Raw genomic sequence first — 19,481 nt, forward strand, 5'->3', positions numbered from 1 at the left:
TTAAAATGAAATGCTGGGGTTGGCTCACCTGGTCCAGTGAGCACCTGCCTCCCGGTGGACCAAGACGGGAAGCAGGGGGGAGTCAAAGGCGCAGGCTAGGCTCTCAGCGCACGGGTACAGAGCTGACACATGGATGGGGGCAAGCATCTGTCTCTTCCCTGGCATGGGTGGGGAGCAGAAAGACCAGACTTCTTTGCTGGGACACCGTATCCAGCAGGGAGAGCTACTCACGCCTGTTCCTCTTCTGTTCTGCTCCTACCAGGACTGGAAGCAGAAAAGAAATGTCCTGGCTTAGAGAGACAACTGTCTGGCCTTTTTATGAAGTCCGTTAATGTGATACAAGGGGCTGGAGAGATGGCTCAGAGGCCAAGGGACTCTCTGCTCTTCCAGAGGACCTGGGTTCCAAGCATGGTGGCTCAAACAACCTGTAACTCTAGTTCCAGGGGATCTGATGCCCTCTTCTGGCCTCTGTGAGCACCAGGCACTCATGTGGTACACAGACAAACATGCCAGCAAAACACCCAAACGCACAAAAAAGATGGGGTGGGGTGATGCAAGGCCCACCCCCAAAGGAATCAGAACTGCTGCGCCGTGGCTGGGTCCACCCATTATTCAGCAGCAGAGGCCCCAGTTGTCTAAGCAGTGGAGAAGGTTCCTTGACAGCACAAGCCACCAAAGAAAGTAACATGGAGGTCTACAGGGAGCCCAGCCCAAGTGCGGGTCTACTAAATAAAGCCTTGCTAGCCCTGCACACGGCTCCTCACAAAGTAGACACTGTAAAGGGCCAGGGCTGGGGCCCCAGAGAGCAACTTCTAGAGTCCCTGGAGCAAAATCCACAATTAGCCATCACACTAGGGACAGCAGGGGCTGTCATTCCTCATCAGTAATTCCTGTGCCTTGTGGGGATCTGGGGTAGCAGTCCTGTTCCCGGGTAAGGGAAGTCATTCATTTGAAAGCAAAAATAGAGTTGCTGAAGAGTATGAATGGCTGGTCACTCTGTGGTCAGCCAGCATAAAGCATAACCATCTAACAGCAATGTTTCTCCAGAAGGAAAAAAAATCATTGAAGACAATTTTAAATGGGTCCCCCACAAGGACAGTATGTGTCAAAGTTCCTGTCAACTTGACACAAACCTAGACACACCTTGGAAGATTCCTCACCCGAGGAGTCACCTTCATTGGGTTGGCCTGTCAGCGTGACTTTGAGGCATTTTTCTTAATTGCAATTTGATGTAGGAGAGCCCAGCCAACTGTGAGCAGTGTTATCTCTGGGCAGGTGGTTCTGGGCTGTATAAGAAAGGTGACTGAGCAAGCCGGGGGAGCGAGCAGGTTAGTAGGCTTGGTCATCCGTGGCCTCTCCTGATTGGAGTGTCTGCCTCAGCCTCTTTCGTGATGAACCGTGACCTGGTGTAAGCCAAATGAACCCCTCCCTCCCCAAGTTGCCTTTGATTGTGGTGTTTATCACAGCAACAGAAGCACACTAGGAGAGCATCCTAGATACCCCATGTAGGGGAGAATCCTAGGTACCCCATATGTAGGAGAACATCTTAGATACCCCATATAGTAGAGCATCCTAGATACCCTGTGTAGGAGAACATCCTAGATACCCCATGTAGTAGAGCATCCTAGATACCCCATGTAGTAGAGCATCCTAGATACCCCATGTGGGAGAGCATCCTAGATACCCCATGTAGGAGAGTGATGTAGGTGGGTCTTCTATCTATCTGTTGCTTTCATTGGTTAATTAATAAAGAAAAATGCTTGGCCTGATAGGTCAGAACATAGGTAGACAGGGAAGACAGAACAGAATGCTGGGAGGAAGAAGGCAGTGAGGCAGACGCCATGGAGCCAGCCGCCAGATCAGACATGCTGAATCTTTCCCAGTAAGCCACCACTTCATGGTGGTACACAGATTATTAGAAATGGGTTAATCAAGATGTGAGAATTAGCCAATAAGAGGCTAGAACTAATGGGCCAGGCAGTGTTTAAATGGATACAGTTTCTGTGATTATTTCGGGTGTAAAGCCAGGCGGCTGGGAGCCGGGCGGCAGGAATGCAGTTCGCTGTTCCTTTACAGGAGAGCACCCTAGATACCCCGTGTTTCTTAATGTAAACTGAAAGTTAAGCACATTGGGGAAGCTGGGACTTCAGCACGAGGAAAATGCCTGCGGCTGTAGGTCCCTCTCTCCCAGGAGGGCAGCTAAGCAAGTGTAGACCAGGCTTTTCTTGAACTCACAGAGATCCCCCTGCCTCTGCCTCCCAAGTGTTGGGATTACCACCGCCGCTCAGCTCTTAATTACTCTTCTATTGCTGGGAGAAAACACTAAAACCAAGGCAACTTAGAGAAGGAAGAGTTTAATTGGGCTTAGAGGGTTAGAGTCCATGGTAGCGGAGCGAAGGCATGGCAGGCAGTAGGAACAGCTGAGAGCTCACATCTCAAACCACAAGCATGAGGCAAAGAGTGAGTTAGGATTGGGACTGGGCTTTTGAAACCTCAAGGTTCATCTCCAGTGACACACCTCTTCCAATGAGAGCAACCCCCTCATCCTTCCAAACAGCTCCATCAACTATGGAACAAGCATTCAAACATGTGAGCCTTCTGGAGGCTGGGGGTGGGGTTCTCAGACCACTATAACAGGAGACTCTGGTCTCCCTTGCCTGGACTTGCTCCAGCCCACATCTATAAGCTAGAGCTGAGGATGCTGTGACTCCTGTCTGTGATGAGCCGCAATCTGACCTCCAGTGTTCAAGCCTGGGATTACTCCGTCGGCTGAGCTGCCTCCGCACTGCCAACAGAGCCTGGTGGAAAAGAATGACAAGGAGCCTCAGGAAAGTCGTGAATGGATAGAAGCCCTGGCCACCTCAGTGAAGCCACAAATGGAGAGGAGGCCTCAGTGAAGACTCGCTTTGCTCAGCTTCTGCCTAAACGCTCTTTGGCAGAGTCAGACAGTTAGCTAAAACTCTTTTCCACGCTCCCACCCAGAGACCTAGGATGGGACAGAACACGGTATGTCTCTCCTTCTCTCTGTTCCCTCAGAAGGCCACAGTTGAGGTCTGAACATGGAATGCCTCCCATAGGCTCACACCTGTCCCCAGCTGCTCGCAGTGTTTGGGAATGTTGGGGGATGTCTACGAAACAGAGCCTTTCTGGGTAGTGGTGGTACCCACCTTTAATCCCAGCACTCAGGAGAAAGAGGCAGGCAGACCTCTGAGTTCGAGGCCAGCCTGGTCTACAGAGTGAGTTCCAGGACAGCCAGCGCTGCACTGGGAAACCCTGTCACAAATCAAACCAAAAACTGTTCCTGCCACCGTGCTGTCTAGGCCACGATAGACTGTACCTCCTCAAACTCTGACCCAGAATAAATCCTTTCTCCCTAAGTCACTTCTCACTAGGCATTAACAAAGACACCTTTTGCTTTCTTAGGCTCATCAGCTCCAAGGTATCAGAAGGGATACCCTAACCCCCTCAAGGGACCATGTTCCCAGCCAAAAGGGCTCATTCTTAGTAAGGTAGAACATCTCTAGTCCAACTGAGGACACACAAAATGTGGTTTGGCACTGGCAATGTGTCCTGGGGCTGCTGAGCAGACATGGAAACTGGCTGGAGGGTTCGAGGGCTCTTTATGCTCCAGGATGTACCTATGATAAACACCTTTTTTTGTTTGTTGGTTGGTTGGTTTTGTTTTTTCAAGACAGGGTTTCTATGTAGCTTTGGAGTCCATCCTAGAATTCGCTCTGTAGACCAGGCTGGCCTTGAACTCACAAAGATCCGCCTGTCTCTGCTTCCCAAGTGCTGGGATTAAAGGTGTGCGCTGCCACCATCCTGATGAAGGACATCTTAACAGCAGGGGAAGAACTCATGGGGGCCCCTCTACAGCAAGCCACTTTACCACAAGAGTATGGTTTGGGAAGTTTGCTTTCCCTCAAAGAGTACCAAGAAAACTGAGATGGTGGCTTGAACCCACAGGCTGAGACAGAAAGATCACTTGAGCCCTGGAGTTTGGGGCCAGTCAGGGGGACGTGGTAAGACTACAAGGAAAAACAGTGCTGTGGTCAAGAGAGACCCAGATACTCTTAGTAAAGGCAAAGTCTCTGAACTAGTATGCTTTCTCTCTGTCTCTGTCTCTGCCTCTTTCTCGAGTTCCTGTCTATATCCACCCTATCCTACCAAGCCAGGCATGATGGTGCATATGTGTACACCCAGCACTGAGGGAGGCAGAGGCAGAGACAAAAATAAATCCATAAGCTTGAGACTAGCCTGAGCTACACAATACCTGTCTTAAAATTAATAAAACATGAAAGTGTTCTCTAGAAGTAAAAATTTATGTTAAAATAAAAAAGCTCAAGCTCGAGAGATGGCTTAGCATGAAGAGCACTGGCTGCTCTTGCAGAGGACCTAGGATCAATTCCAGCAGCCACATGGTGGCTCACAACTATAGCCCCAGGGCATAGGATGTCCTCTTCTGGCCTCCACAGGCATTGCAAGCACATGATGCACAGACATAACATATACACAGGCAAAACACCCACATACACACAATTTAAAAATTAATTAAAATCAACGTATTTTTAAAATTTCCCTTAATGAAGTGGAACTCCATGTCGTCATGCAGGGCTGGGGAGTGATTTCGAGGGTACAAGCCAAAAGAGACTCTGACTCCCCGTGAGCTGATGGTTCGGTGCCAGGATCCCTCTTCCTCCGTCTCTTCCTCCTGTTGGTCTTTAAATGACACTGACATGGGGAGTTTAATACAGAGCTGAGCAAGAGGAAAAGACCCTTAGCGCGACAACTAATGAAGAGTGGGCTCCCATCTGTTCCAATAGAGAAGAGGACGGGAGCCAGCTCAGCCAGCCAGTGAAGCCCCAGGAGCCAAATCACTCCATCTGATGAACTGCCAAAAACAAGGGACGTTCAAATGCTCCCAAAGACTGGAAGCCTCCCTCCCTTTCAGGTCTCCAATACGCTGGGAATATCTCATTATCAAAGAGCAGCAGGGGCCGGGGAGATGGCTCAGTCAGTGACGTGCCTGCGTGAAAGCGTGGAATCGGAGTTCCAATCCCCAGCGTCTGCATGAAAGCCAGAAGCTGTGATAAAAGCCTACAATCCTGGTGTTGGAGAGGTGTAGACAAGAGGAGCCCACGGGACCCCACAGCCGGTCCAGCCAATTGATGAGCCATAGATTCCATGAGAGCTGCTATCTCAAAACACAAGGTGGAGAAGAGCTGGAGAGATGATTCAGTGGCTAAGAACACTGGTTCCTCTTCCACAGGACCTGGGTTCAATTCCCAATATCCACACAGAGGCTCACAACCATCTATGACTCTACTTGCAACAGACCTAGCACCCTCTCTGGCCTCCACAGGCACCACACACACACACACACACACACACACACAGAGTCTACATAGATATATGCCAACAGAACATTCGTACACTCAACATTGTTTAAAAAGTGAAGAGTAACATACACAACATAGCTATACCTCTAGCCTCCACACACATGCATACGTACCTACATACACATATATACACCCAACACACACACACACACAAAACAGAGCATATGAGCTCACGTTTAAAACTTGCTTACAGTGCATTGAACTTGTGCTGTATGTGTTTCTCAGCATGCTTCCTCATTTCTAATCCATCACTCTCTGGCTGTCACCAAGAAATAGTGGCAGCCTTTTACAAAGGAGACCGGTCACAGTCAAAGGAGACTGAACATCCTTTTTTTTTAAAAAAAAAAAATATATATATTTATTTATTTATTATGTATACAATATTCTGTCTGTGTGTATGCCTGCTGGCCAGAAGAGGGCACCAGACCTCATTACAGATGGTTGTGAGCCACCATATGGTTGCTAGGATTTGAACTCAGGACCTTTGGAAGAGCAGGCAGTGCTCTTAACCTCTGAGCCATCTCTCCAGCCCCAACCTTCTTTTTTTTTTAATTGATTTTTATTAAGCTCTACATTTTTCTCTACTCTCCTCTCTGCCTCTCCTCTCCCCTTCAACCTTCTCCCAAGGTCCCCATGCTCCCAATTTACTCAGGAGATTTTTGTCTTTTTCTACTTCCCATGTAGATGAGATCCATGTATGTCTCTCTCAGAGTCCTCATTGTTGTCTAGGTTCTCAGGGATTATGATCTGTAGGCTGGTTTTCTTTGCTTTATGTCTAAAAACCACTTATGAGTGAGTACATATGATAATTGTCTTTCTGGGTCTGGGTTACCTCACTCAAAATGATGTTTTCTAGATCCATCCATTTGCCTGCAAATTTCAAAATGTTATTTTTTGTGCTGTGTAGTACTCCATTGTATAAATATACATTTTCCTTATCCACTCTTTGGTAGAGGTTGTTTCCAGGTTCTGGCTACGACAAACAATGTTGCTATGAACATAGTTGAGCATATGTCTTTGTGGCACAATTGAGCATCCTTTGGATATATACCCAAAAGTGGTTTTGCTGAGTCTTGAGGTAAGTTGTTTCCTAGTTTTCTGAGAAGTTGCCACACTGATATCCAAAGGGGCTGTACCAGCTTGCATTCCCACCAGCAATACAAAAGTGTTCCCTTTACCCTACCATCCTCTCCAGCATAAATTGTCATCAGTGTTTTTGATCTCGGTCATTCTTATAGGTGTAAGATGGTATCTCAGAGTTGTTTTGATTTACATTTCTCTGATGGCTAAGGATGTTGAGCATTTCCTTAAGTGTCTTTCAGCCATTTTAGATTCCTCTGTTGAGAGTTCTATTTAGATCTGTACTCTATTTTTTTATTGGATTATTTGATTTTTGATGACAAATTTCTTGAGTTCTTTGTATATTTTGGAGATCAGCCCTCTGTCTGATGTGGGGTTAGTGAAGATCTTTACCCATTCTGTAGGCTGTTGTTTTGTTTTGTTCATTGTGTCCTTTGCTTTACAGAAGCTTTTCAGTTTCAGGAGGTCCCATTTATTAATTATTTTTCTTAGTGTCTATGCTATTGGGGTTATACTTAGGAAGTGGTCTCCTGTGCCAATGCATTCAAGTGTACTTCCCACTTTCTCTTCTATGAGGTTCAATGTAGCTGGCTTTATGTTGAGGTCTTTGATCCATTTGGACTTGAGTTTTGTGCATGGTGATAGATATGGATCTATTTTTATTTTTCTACATGTTGATATCCAGTTATGCCAGCACCATTTGTTAAATATACTTTCCTTTTTCCATTCTATATATTTTTTTTTGCTTCTTTGTCAAAAATCAGGTGGTCATATGGGTGTGGATTAATATCCGGGTCTTCGATTTGGTTCCATTGGTCCTCCTGTCTGTTTTTACACCAATACCGAGACTGAACATTCTTATAGCACACACGTTGGGCTAAATGGGATCTCCCTTCTCCTCCTATGCCCCGTGGATGCAAGATAACCCAAGGCACCCAGGAAAAGCCTTCAACAGCCCAGACTGCAGCAACAACTTCAAGTACATAATAGGTGCTTTCCATACACGTGTCAACAAAACTCTCCCCCAGCCCATCACTAGACTTCTTTCTCTTCCTACAATATGTCCTTATGATTTTTCAACACTGGTTTTCATGCTCATCTGTCAGGTTTCAATGGAGAACCTAGAACCATATTTCCTTCCTTCCTGTCATTGTTGGCTTCACTTGGAGATGTACTGGCCTCCATGTTTGCTGTTAAAGTAGCTGGACAACCACTAATACCAGAAAATGAAAGGCAAACATCTCTCTCTCTCTCTCTTTCTCTCTCTCTCTCTCTCTCTCTCTCTCTCTCTCTCTCTTCGGTGACTTACTTCTTAAACATTTCCCAATGTGCTGCATATATGGCATTTTCAGAAGAAACGGCGTTCCCACCAGAGGAACTCAGACTGAAGTCTGCCCACTAGGGCTGTTATGGGCACGCTCCTCTGTCCCCACTTGCCTCTGGAAGAGATCTTACCCGCTCAAGGAAATGGGTGAGCATCTTCCCGAGTGTAACCAACCTTGCATCCCTGAGAGCCTGCACTAGAGACAGGCTTTAGATAGGTGCAGATGGGTATCATCACATCTTTAATTAAACACAATACAGCCCCATTGCCTTGGTCTTTACTTCTATTTTTTGTGTGTGTCAGTGTTTTGCTTGCATGTATGTATTATACCAGTGTGTATGCCTGGTGCCCGAAGAGGCCAGAAGAAGGTATCAGATCCCCTGGAAGAGTTATAGGTGGATGTGAGGGTCCTGGGAGCCAAACCCAGGTCCCCAGGAAGAACCACAAGGGCTTTTAACCACCAAACTATCACCCCATACTCTTCATCTCCTCCATTGTGGAGTCATGCCCAGCCTAGGTCTTGTGCTAAGCCGAAAGAGAAGCACCTTTGTCTTGAGTCTATCATTTCCTGCATCAGTCACGGGTCCAATAGAAACAGATGGCCCAGTAGAAACAGAGAAATGGATGCCATAAAGGAACCACGTGCAGAGGAATGGGGGGCAGTAAGGAAGTTGGCAAGGGATGGGCCTGGAGACAAGGTCAACCAACCCTGAAGCAGAGGAGCGAAGGAGGAACAGAAGGACCAATGTCATGAAAGGCCCTGAGGAAGTGCTACAGTCTAAGGGCCACTGAAATCACAGTAGATTCCTTTGATCTCCCTTTGCTGGCTGGGCTCGGTTGGTGCAGTGGGCAACTGAGACAGTGAAGCAGGGGAGAGGTACACACAAAAGGCATAGAACATCCTCTTATTTGTCTCCCGATGCTCTGTTCGGATGGCGGGTGCACAATCTCCACCAAGAGAGGCTGGGGTTATAGCTCAGAGCATTTCCCCAGCATGCACGAAGCCCTGGGCTTGGTCCCCAGCACAGCAAACGATAAGATAACTAAACTGACAAGATCAATTACAAAGTAAATACTTCCGGAGCTAGGGAGATGGTTCAGTAGGTAAACTGCTTGCTATGCATGCAAACATGGGGACCTGTGTTTGGGTTCCCAGAGCCCATATAGAAGCAGGGCACCATGGGGCATGTCTGTAAGCCCAGTGCTGGGAATAGAGACAGGCAGAGATCCCACGAGCTCAACCACCTAGCCAGGTCAGGTGAATTGGTGAGCTTTGGGTTCAGCAAGAGAGACCCTGTCTCAAAAAACAGGATGGAGAACAACTGAGGAAGACACTTGACATTGACCTCTGGCTTCCCTACATGACCCCATGAGAGTGCTCACACAGAGTTGTACACATGCGTATGCACCATCACCCCACACAGATAATGATAATGAAATAAACACTCAGAACAAGAGACAAGCACCAGTAGGCTTTCTAACATGACAGTGCTCCAACTCCTAAAGAATTTTCCAAAAATAACCTCACGACCTGTGGGCTCCAATAGAGACGAAGGATGGGACTTCTAGCTTCTTGAACGGCATTTGGAGTGGGCAGCGCCCAAGGACTCAACTCTAATGTTGCTTGTATCTATCTCCCTTGGGAAAATGGAGCCTTGGTACATGAGTGTTCAAATGCAGGAGACTGCTGCCTGCATCTGTACCAAAAGCACAGTCGAAAGGGAAGGCAAGGGGGTGGCGGGATGGTTCAGTGGGCAAAGCACTTTCTATGCAAGGTGATGACCTGAGTGTAATCCCTGGGGACCATGCTAAAATGGAAGGAAAGAAGCAACTCCACAAGGTTGCTGTGGGATAATGCTCTTCTACACTGTAAAGATTTGTTACTTGTATTGGTCTAATAAAACGATGATTGGCCTGTAGCCAGGGCAGGAAGTATAGGTGTGGCAACCAGACTAGGAGAATTCTGGGAAGAGGAAAGGCAGAGACACAGTCACAAGCCAGACACAGAGGATGCAAGATGAAAATGCCTGAGAAAAGGTACCAAGTCATGCAGCCAAACACAGATAAAAATTACGGGTTAATTTAAGTTATAAAAGCTAGCTAGTAATAAGCCTGAGCAATAGGCCAAACAGTTTATAATTAATATAAGCCTTTGTGTCTTTATTTGGAATTGAACCAACAGAAACGTCCACCTACACAAGGTCGTCCTCTGACCTCCAATTGTACACCATGTCAGTTTGCATCTACACAATATAATTGATTTTTTTATTTCATGTGTATAAGTGTTTGTCTGCACATATACATGTACACTATGTGCATGCCTGGTACCTGAGGGGGTCAGAAGGGGCATCAGTTCCCCTGAAACTGTAATTATAGACAATTGTGAGCTGCTATGTGGGTGCTGAGAATCAAGCTCTGTGCTCCTAACCACTGAGCCATCTCTCGAGCCCCAATCAATAACTTTGTTTAAATGCCCAGGCTCTTCCATGATTCAGTCAAATGGTTGTATTTTCCTCAATGTTCCCTCCTGCAGTGCTCCCAAGTGTGGTTCTCAGCGTCCACACGGCCACGATGGCGCATGGAATGCATGGCTGCAGGAACAGGAGGCTGAGGGCTCACATCTTGAATCCCAAACACAAAGTAGAGAGACACATGGGAAAGTAGAGGGACACAAGGCTCTGAAACCTCAAAATCCACCCCCAGTGACATACACACTCTAGCAAGGCCACACCTCCTAAGCCTCCCCAAACAGTGCCACCGATTGGGGACCAAGTGTTCAAATGCCTGAGACCAAGGCTGACTTTTATCACTCAAATCACCATACGCAGTATAGCTGTTGTGGAGTACGTATCTGTAAACAGACTCAGCCCAGAAACTTCCAGATGAGAGATCAGAGCGCTCCCATGTAGCAGCGTCTGCATAATTCCATACACAACATTCAAAAGTGCAAAGATGAGGCTAGAGAGATGGCTCAGAGGTTAAGAGCACTGACTGCTCTTCCAGAGGTCCTGAGTTCAATTCCCAGCAACCACATGGTGGCTCACAGCTATCTATAATGAGATCTGGTGTCCTCTTCTGGCATGCAGGCAGACACAGAAGGAATGTTGTATATATAATAAATAAATAAATCTTTAAAAAAAATAGTGCAAAGATGTCTCACACTTTGGCATGAGGACACCAGTGTTGGATTTGAATATAAATGAACTCATGTTAATGCAGACCTAATCAAAATGAGGACAGAGTCCCTAGTAGACAGCTATAGCTATTTTCTGCTAAGTGGGCATGATGTGCCTGCCAGCTTGCTGTCTGAATAATTATGTTTAAGCCCGTCGTTAGTGCTGCCATCCGCTTCGGTCTGAGAGGCTTCCTTCTTCAGTGAGTGGCAGTTGCTGCAGAGGCTCACAACTGGTCTCACTGCTGATTAACTACTGTAGGCTCACCCTTCAATGTGTCTCTATACCATCACTTTCAACGCTCAAAGAATGTCACGGAAGACCAGAAGGAAGAACATAAGAGCCCGATGAAGAGGTGGAGAGACAGGAAACAGTGTCTTCCAAGCATGGCATGGCTGACATGCTCCTGAACTCACGGCGGCCATGATTACCTCCACATAAGAAACTGGGCACAAGACTGGTTCCATCATCATTCTGTGGGAATGTTGAAGGAAGAAGGGGTCCCTGAGGACCTAAGCAGTTGGCAGTTGCTGGGGAAAGAAGAGACGTTTTCCTCAGTGGTGTAGTCACTGGTAAGTTGTCCATGCTCCTGAGATAGTAACCATAATTAAACTCACTGGGTCACTAAAACAAAAGACCTGAAAGTAGATGGTTGGGGAGACTAACTGGGAAAGGGAAGGGATCAATGGAGAAGGGGGAGACGGCAATGGAAGACGAATATGATCAAAGGGAATTATCTACATGTATGAAAATGGCATAATAAAGCCCATCCATCTACATCATTATGGGATGATTAAAAAATTTAAAAATAAACAATGTTCATAAAAACAGTATAAATGAACTCAATATGAACTGTCTCTCTCCTTTAGAGTGAGATGCAATGTAATTATATCTCATAGATATATTTTTAGCATGCCAAGAAATTACTTACTGACGAAGTTAAATTACTCATGGATTCTACAAACACTCTGTGTCAATTATATGCCCGAGGCGGTTCTAGAAGCTGGGGATTCAGGGAGACAAAAGACAGTGCAGTTCTCCGCTCCTTGTAGTAGTAGACACTTGATCCAAAATATACAAATCGACCTGTGAGATGGCTCAGTGAGTGGAGTGCTTGTTCCCAAGTTGAGAACCTAAGTTCGATCCCTGGACCCCACAAGGAGGAAGGAGAGAACCGACTCCCCGACTCCTGCAAGTTGTCCTGTGACTTCCACCTGCACCGCCTCCCGTGTGTGGGGTGTGTGTGTGTGTGTGTATAAAATACACAAATAAATGACCTGTGATTTCAGTACAGTAGCAAATGCTGCCACGAAAATACATAGGCAGTAAAGTGTGGGGGCTGCGGCACCAGTTCCAGAGGGCAGCCAGCTGACTTTCACATCAGCTCTGCTACTTCCTCAATGATTGGGAGCAAATCGGAAGCCTCCCTGCCCCAATTTCCTCCTCCATAAAGATAAGAACCAGGATCCTGCTCTGGAGCATCGTCGGATATGAGAGAACGGAGTAAGGTTGCTCGCACCGTGACGTTTGATCAATGTGAGCCTTTGTTATTTCACCTGCACGGGTCCAGGTTGGCTCCCCAGCCTAGGATGATCTGGAGAGAGAAACAGCAAGAAAGCCTTCCTTCCTACAAACCAAAGACCAGGGAGGCTGCGGGTGACGGAGGGAAGGAGGAGAAGTGAGGCTGCGCAAGGGCTTTGAAGGTCTTCACCAGGCAGCCCCTGACCGAAAAGAAAGGATGGCCACCTTCCATGCAGGAGATATTTAAGGCTTTAACTATTCAAATAAGCGAACAGAAAGGATCTGGCTGGCTTTTGCATCGAGGAGCGGGAACTCAAGGGGGGCCCGGAGTAGAAACCGGAGGAACTGCCAGGTAATTCTAGTTTCACTGAGAAGCGGTATGCTTGACTCACAGTGGAGAAAGTGGAGCAGAAAAGAACAGGGGTCACACAGGGGTCATTGAGCCAGGGCTGGTAAGAAGTCACTGGCTCTCTGCTTGGTTTGGTATACAGGCCCTACCTACTGGAACATGGCCACTCCCAGGCAAGCATCTACTGTCTACTGTTGATCTTTATGTGGTTGTGGCTGTGCCACAGAGACCATGGGAGCTGCTAAACCCTTGTATCGATCCCCAGCACCACATAAAATAGGTGTGGTCGTGCGTGCCCGTAAGTCTAGTGCACTAGAAGCAAAGCCAAGAGAATCAGAAGTCCAGGGTCATCCTTGGCTACAAAGGAAGTTTGTGGCCAGCCTGGGCTACATGAGACTTAGTGGTAGGCCTCTAAGGCTATTCCTGATGGTTCTCTTCTACTCTTTTAGTGCTGGGGAATAGAGCTGGGTGGAAGGGAGAAGAGGACAAGCTAAAGCAGGAGCTCAGTGCTCCCTGGAGCACCCAGCACACCATGAGACCCCATGGCAGGAGCCATGCACGGCCAGCATGAAGCACGGACTGTGGTCTTCACAATCGCCCTTTATAGTCAGAGCGCTGAGGACCAGGGGAGCCCAGACGTGCAGTCTTCTTCACCAGAAGAGATGCGTGCCTAACTCTTAGTAGAAGGTAATCCCTCGGGTATCTGCAAACGGCCAAGTCAAACACCCACCCCTTCTACCACAAATGTCACCTCCAGCAGACACAGGCTGATAAATGCTGCCATAAAGATAAGACGTCAAGACAGCCAGCATTAATCCTATCGGCATCTCAGGCCAAGAGCAAACACCAATTATCTGAATCCCACTGGGCAAACGTGTAGGATTCAGCCATCTATGCAACCCCTACATGGCTTTTATTGACACGGTCTAGTCTCCGCTTCCTCAAATGCCACCTCCCCCACTTTCCTTTTCCCCCTCCTTCTTGCTCTCCCCATTAGCCAGCGCTAAATTTCTGATTTCCACTTCCAGTAAGTCTGCCACTCTCCCTGACTATCCTCTGTGTGAGCGTATCTGAGATGTGAATACCACTCCCTCCAGGGCAAGGGCGCACACCAAGCTCACAGGCTCGCCGTTCAGGTCTGTGTATACATGCAGGAATACGGCCATCTCACATCTAAGGGGAGGTTTGAGACAGGGGTTGGAGCAGGATCTGGGTGAGACCAGTCTTGTATGAATGTCTAGAAACCATTCAGCAACGCATGGTTAAAAGCCCTTCATCCCACCAAAGCTACAAAGAAACCCTGTCTTGAAAAACCAAAAAAAAAAAGTCCTTCATCCCAGCCGGGCGGTGGTGGCTCACGCCTTTAATCCCAGCACTTGGGAGGTAGAGGCAGGCGGATCTCTGTGAGTTTGAGACCAGCCTGGTCTACAAGAGTTAGTTCCAGGACAGGCTCCAAAACCACAGAGAAACCCTGTCTCAAAAACCAAAAAAAAAAAAAAAAAAAAAAAAAAAAAAAATCCTTCATCCCTTTTCCTATGCATCCTTTGTGTAGACACCTTGTCGTTATACAATCTAAAAGCATGGCATATTTTCTAAGTATCATCTGGGCCATTTTGCATAAGACTCAAAGTATGGGACCCTTTCCCAGGCACCAGGCTGTCCCAAGAAAGACGCACGGTATCTGAAAATCTGTTAGGAACTTGCGTTCATGTAGCAAAATGCCTGAAGCCGTCAACTTAAAAAGAGAAAGAGGCTGCTTTTTCCCAGTTTGAGTGATTGGTTGACCCCTTGCATTGGGCTTGCAGTGAGTCAGCCCATCACAGGGGGAGCACGCAGCAGAAAGTGAAGACGCTCACCTCATGGCCAGAAAGCAAAGAGCAAGCAAGGAGAGGGCAAAGGTCACACAATCCCCTTCAAGGGCATACTCTCAATGACCTGACCTCACAGGAGACCCTACCTCTTAAAGATTCCCCACATCCCCAAAGCACCACCCGACAGACCAAACCTCTAGCCTATGGACCTGTAGCAGATGCTCACTATCCAAAGTACAGCAAGATTCTTCTGTTTTAAGCATTATTCAAGCTAGTTTTCTATATTTCTATTAAAAAGTAAGAAGGGTGAGGAGCTAGAGAGATGGCACAGCAATGAAGAGCCCTGGCTGCTTTTCCAGAACTCCTGAATTCTGTTCCCAGAACCTATATGGTGGCTTACAACTCTCCATAATGCCACTCCCAGGGGTTCTGATGCCCTCTTCTGGCCCCTATGGGCATTGCATGCACACGGTACACACAAATGCAGACAAAACACACATATGCCTAGAATAAAAATAAGTTGATATCCAGTTGGGCATGGTGGTGCATGCCTTTAATCCCAGCACTTGGGAAGCAGAGGCAGGTGGATTGCTGAGTTCAAGGCCAGCCTGGTCTACAGATCAAGTTCTAGGACAGCCAGGGCTACACAGACAGTCCCCGTCCTGAAAAAAAAAAAAAAAATTCTGTGTTTTTGTTTGTGTTAAGTAAGCAAGGGCCAAGCATTGTGGTGGCACATGCCTACAAACCCAAGCATTCACAAGGCTGAGGCAAAAGTAAAAGAGTACCTCAGGGCTGGAGAGATGGCTCAGAGGTTAAGAGCATTGCCTGCTCTTCCAAAGGTCCTGAGTTCAATTCCCAGCAACCACATGGTAGCTCACAGCCATCTGTAATGGGGTCTGGTGCCCTCTTCTGGCCTGCAGGCATATACACAGACAGAATATTGTATACATAATAAATAAATAAATAATATTGTTAAAAAATAAAAAAAAAGAGTACCTCAAATTCAAAGTCAGCCTACAGCTACATAGAGAAACCCTGTCTTCCTCCCCCACACACCCAAAACACAAGAGCAAAACCACAAGCATGATGACTCAGACCGGTAACCCTAACCCTCAGCAGGCTAACGCAGGAATACTGCCATGGATTCGGCACCAGCTCAGGCTCCATGCTGAGGTCCAGGTTAGCCCTCAGCAGGCTAACGCAGGAGTACTGCCTTGGATTCGGGACCAGCTTGGGCTCCTGCTGAGGTCCAGGCTAGCCTAAGAGGAAGAAAAACAGGCCAAGGACAAATCTTTCCCCTCAATGTTCTCAATGACACAAGGGTACACACTTACAGGCCTCGAGAAAAAGTGGTACATTATGTCCCCAACTTGGAAAGGCAACCCTCCTGCTAATGTCCCAATACTTGGCCAGCAGGCATGGTTGCACCGTGCTCCCCGGCCTGTCAACCTAACTGCAGAGATCCTTCTGCAGTGAATGTTGGTCAGTGCTGTCTGGGCCATCTTGATATTCTGAAACCTTTTTAAAGCTAATCAGGAGACTCAGTAAAAAGATCCGGGACTCCAAAAACAAGTGTACCTCTTTGCTTTTCTGTTGTTGTGATAAAATATTCTGGCCAAAAGCAACTTGGGGAATTATTTCACCTGACACCTTCTAGGTCACAGTTCATCACTGATTGAAGGAATGATAGGTCAGGAATTCAAGGCAGGAACCTGGAGGCAGAGACCATGAAAGAGAACTGCTTACTGGCTTGCTTGCCTTACAGAGCCCAAGCCCACCTGCCCAGGGATGGCCTTACTCACAGTAGCTGGGCCTTCCTACATCAGTCAGCAACATTTTTAAATGCCTCACAGACACGCCCACAAGCCAATCTGATCAAAGCAATTCTTCAACTGAGGTTCCCTCTTCCGGGGTGACTCTAGGTTTGTGTCCAGTTGACACCATGACAACAGGCTTGGCCACTGCGCAGCTTGGTGACCTCAGGCGGGTTACTTAGTCCTCCAGAACCTTAGTTATCTGTGATGCCACCTCTGTATAGGATCCTTATGAGAAGCAGAGATGACATATGCGGACAGTATATGGCGCTCTGAATGGCAGCGAGGACTGGGGAAGAATGCCTGTTTGATTCCAGGAACTTGGGTGGAGCCGAACAGAACTGGTCAAACATTGGCTGCTTCAAGTGCTACAGCTTAAAGTTTGAGCTAAAAGGAAGACTGATACCGGAAGTAACACTCAAGGGGCTGGAGAGATGGCCCAGTGGTTAAGAGTGCTTGCTGCTCTTGCAGAAGACCTGAATTTGGTTCGCAGCTCACAAGCGCCTATGACTCCAGCTCCAGGGGATATGACACCCTCTTTTGGCCTCTGCAGACTCTGTACAAACAAACACAGGTACACACACTCATAGATTTTGCAAAGATTAAATTAAAATCAAAGCCACATTCAACACATCCCTGCATCCAATCATAAACTGAAACTAAACTCTGTCTTGCACTTCCTACTAGCTTAAGTGACCTCTGTCCCCAACATCCCCAGCACACTGCCTGCTCTAGCTGCTTGGGCTTCATTCTTCGCCCAGTTGCTGGTTTTCATAGTTCTAGTCGATAGGAGGAAAACATCAGGAAAGGAGGGGGGCTGCTCCACGAATTCAGGGGTAAAGATTGGAGGCTTGGAAAGCAGGGCCAAAGGCACATGTTCCCTGGGCCCAGGGAGCTTTTCCAGTGCCCAGGCTGAGAAGGTATCTGGGAAGAGCCCTGAGCAGGAAGAGGAGCTACAGCGGCATCTTCAGGCCAGTCTGGCGAACTCAGCCAAGGAAACTGCACCAAGGCCGGGAAAGCGAACCCGATCTCAAAACAGGCTTAGCAGTGGGGCTTCTCACAGAGAGAGCCCCAAGTCCCACACTAACTGGTCTGTAGCCAGCCCCGTCCCCCTCATTGCGGAGAAGGCTTTAGCAACTCTTTTGGAGTTGGAAGCTTGAGGAACGAGCATTAGGTTCCAGGACAAGCCACAGCCCACGGTTCTGGATGCATCAATAAGACATCAAGCAGCTTGCATAACTGCTGGGAAGGATGGGCAAATAAGTCGAGGAGGCAGGCGCAAAAGTGGGGGGGGAGAGCATTCCCAATCCAAAGCAGGCCACAGGGTGATGGGGGCGGGGCATAGCCTGAGGACACCCGCGACCGGCACCAGCCCTTGCGAGCTATGGCTGCAGTCTTGTCCTTGCCACCCCTCATAAGATGCTGCAAGCGACACCCACACTCTGGCAGCACGAAGCCTCCAAATCCCCAGTTAATTTTGTCTTTTGAACCAGTCCCAGTTCCCAGGCAGGCGCATAGGTACAAGGAGTCCTGGGGAAAGGTCTTGCCAGACAGAGCCGCACTTGCCGAACACAGGAAACAGATTCTCAGGCTCAGAAGCAAACCGCCTGCAGCCTGCAGAGTGAGATCGTAGGAAGGACTGCACATCGCAGCTACGCCACCAGGGGGCGCGCTGTACTGGGAACACTGACGGAGAAGGAAATCTAGAGCCAAGAGGCTTATGATAACTGAGATAACACCCCTCCCCAAAGTAAATAAAATTCTTCCTGAGATAACACCTCTCCCCAAGGTAAATAAAATTCCCTGTGCATCGGGCAGGAACACTGTCATAATAAAGCGCTTATTTAGATATCAATCTATTGCTGTGACATTTGTCTCAAAATAGTGACGGTGGAGAATGGGAGCGAAAACCCAGAGGCTGCGACACAGTACTGCTGAATACATAATACTGTTTTCTCTGCATTAACGTAGGTAGGGATTCTTCAACAGCAAATTTTTCCAAAACGAAGGGGAGCAGACCAGAATGTCCAGGATTTCTCACTGGGTCAATCGTAAGGTGTCCTATCCTCAGGTATCATGGACTCCCCACCGGTCTCCATCACAGGAGGACTGCAACAGGGGAAACCTGTTTTGTGGCTACTAAACAGTAATTAAAATAAAATGGAAGATCCAAAGAACTAATCAGCAATAAAACAAATGCTTTAAGGGGTGACCACTGTACGTGGTGCTTTTTCCGATCAACAAACACAGGCTCAAACTAGTCTTCCTATAAAGTTGCATTTGACCAACGTTCTTGAAAAACGAAGGAGCTGGGGCTACTGCACCCAGACGCCAGGCCACCCAGGAAGCTATACCTTGACGTTGCTCACTGGGTCGACCACAGCTGTCACGCTGATCTCCAGCTGTCGAGGCCAGAGGATTAGGAAAGAGTCCTAAGGTCCTGTCCTGGATGACGTGGTCTAGCCAGGGCACGGGTGTGCACTTAAGAGTGACGGCAACATGGCCACGGGTGCGTCTTTGACATGATTAACCCGCTCTGCGAAGCTCTTCTCTCACAAGGAAAGGGCAAGGGTGCGACGTAGGGGGTTCCAGGTCACTGTAAGGCTTTGACCAGCTAGTAGCAATTCAGCGCTTAACTCAGAGACCTTAACAACCTCGCTTCTCCAAGGAAACCAGTGCTCAGGGCAGGTGAGAAGGCACAGCGGGTAAAGGCTATTGCTTCCAAGCCTCTGTCTAAGGTTCTATCCTGAGACCCAGAAGGCAGGAGGGACCTTCCCGCAGGTTGTTCTGCGACCTCCACACATGCCCTACGCGGAGTGACAGAAGAAGGGGGAGGGAAAGGAAGATGGGAGGGACAGAGGAGAAGTTCTGATGTTAAGAAAAAGAAAAAACGAGCGCTCAAGGCCAACATTGCCACCGTGGCTCAGGCCCTGGGACCGGACCAGCTCCCGGCCTGGCAGAAGTACTTCCGCCCTCATCCAAGATGGCGGGGGGGCGGGACGGTGTCGGC

At 47.9% G+C, this 19,481-nt stretch overlaps 1 protein-coding gene across 3 annotated transcripts in view; it reads right to left on the reverse strand.

Annotated features, from left to right (window-relative positions):
- Nucleotides 1-19,481, reverse strand: part of Slc39a11 (solute carrier family 39 member 11) — a 434,880-nt gene that overhangs the window by 414,802 nt on the left and 597 nt on the right. The gene's annotated exons all lie outside the window — the stretch shown is intronic.

Source organism: Chionomys nivalis, chromosome 7, assembly GCF_950005125.1.
Source record: "Chionomys nivalis chromosome 7, mChiNiv1.1, whole genome shotgun sequence".
Taxonomy (NCBI): Eukaryota; Metazoa; Chordata; class Mammalia; order Rodentia; family Cricetidae; genus Chionomys; species Chionomys nivalis.